The sequence below is a fragment of the Sinocyclocheilus grahami genome, unplaced genomic scaffold (assembly GCF_001515645.1).
Source record: "Sinocyclocheilus grahami isolate Dianchi unplaced genomic scaffold, SAMN03320097.WGS_v1.1 scaffold409.1, whole genome shotgun sequence".
Classification (NCBI taxonomy): domain Eukaryota; kingdom Metazoa; phylum Chordata; class Actinopteri; order Cypriniformes; family Cyprinidae; genus Sinocyclocheilus; species Sinocyclocheilus grahami.
This window is the reverse complement of record NW_015505588.1, coordinates 654,693-656,217: the sequence shown is the minus strand read 5'-3', so window position 1 is coordinate 656,217 and position 1,525 is coordinate 654,693. Positions and strand designations below refer to the sequence as shown.

Genomic DNA, 1,525 nt, shown 5'->3' with positions numbered 1-1,525 from the left:
GTATGCTTGTTTTATGAAACGTTAGTGTTATTTGTGTTTTGCTTCATCAGATAGTTATAAGAGAGGGTCCGAGATGAGAAAGAATGCAAAGGTAGATACATTTGTTAGGCTAGTTTTAGCAACTAAACAATGTGGACTTTAAGTAGCTTAATATGGAAGTAGGTGAGTGTTGTATTGCCAGTCCACTCAATAAATTAATTATATAAAAAGGCTAGAAGAGGAGAGGTGGGAAACATCTTCACTGAGGACTAAAGCATGGGAAACTGCACCAAGCCATCCATGAAAAACAAAATTAAGAAGGTAAGAGAAACATATTTAAAGGTCAGGGCCTGTGTATCGGTGGACTGAGTGTTTGTGCTAATTGTAATATTGAAATGAGTGTGACAGGAATCATACTTTAAGACTTAATAGCTCGTAGATATATTGTAAAGAAAGTAATCAGTATTTCAATAATATAATATTATTATATATTATTATTACACTTCAGTAGTTTAAGGACATGTCAAACAAATGGACTAAACTGTGCTTAATTAGATTATGTCTCAAGTAAAATGTGGCCCCACCCTAAGGGTGTGGCTGAGGTTAAAGGGGCTGGGCCAGAGGTACCAGGGCCCCACCCACCCGGACAAGCAGATGGAGAAAATGAAGTAACTTCTGAGTTTAAGGGGCCTCTGAATGCACTAGTCCAAAACTGCACCATGCTACATAACATCGTTGGACCAGCATGCATCTTCCTAAGACAGGGCTTCGCAAAGTCACAGCTCGTATGTACTTTGAAAAAACTAAAATCAAAGTGTCTCCACATCTACATTCTCCCATGTATTAGTCCAAAAGATCACATCATCTCAGCCATTTCAGCAGTTTTCTCATCATCATTGTGAATCATCTACATTTCACTCCCTCCACTAGTTTGTTGTAAAAGATCATGTGGACAGTTGAAAGAAATTTAATTCTTTATGTAACCTTAAGGTGGTAAAAAAAAAAGCTGTTTGCAGGTGTGTTAGGTTAAAACATTTTTGTTTGGCAGCCATAAAACTATGCTACCACTCAGTAGTTGGGGAACTTTCAGATTTTTTAATGTTTTGAAAGAAGTCTCTTATGCTCACCAAGGCCACGTTTAATTGACTGAAAATACAGTAAATTATACAGTTAAATTGTAAAGCTATGAAATTTTCACCAGGAATTACTCCAGTCTTAAGTGTCACATGATCTTAATATATTTATTGCTCAAGAAACATTTATTATCAATGTTGAAAACAGTTTTCATACATTTTTGATACATTTTTTTCAGGATTGTTTATGTGTGTGTGTACTGATACACATGTATATATAACAGTTGCTTCTGGTCCTTGAATCTGATTGGCTTTCATTTTTACATAAGTATATCTGTTACGGTAAATGACAGTGGAATATTATTTCACCCATATTTTGACATTTTATTTTCAAAAAAGTTATTAGAAACATTATATATATATACTGGATATATTAGTGCTGTCAAACGATTAATCGCGATTAATCACATGCA

The 1,525-nt window shown here is 34.8% G+C and overlaps 1 protein-coding gene across 1 annotated transcript in view; it reads left to right on the top strand.

Moving 5' to 3' along the window:
• The window catches only part of LOC107550848 (calcium-binding protein 1-like), an 8,467-nt gene that overhangs the window by 5,315 nt on the left and 1,627 nt on the right, over positions 1 to 1,525 (top strand). The window lies entirely within an intron of this gene.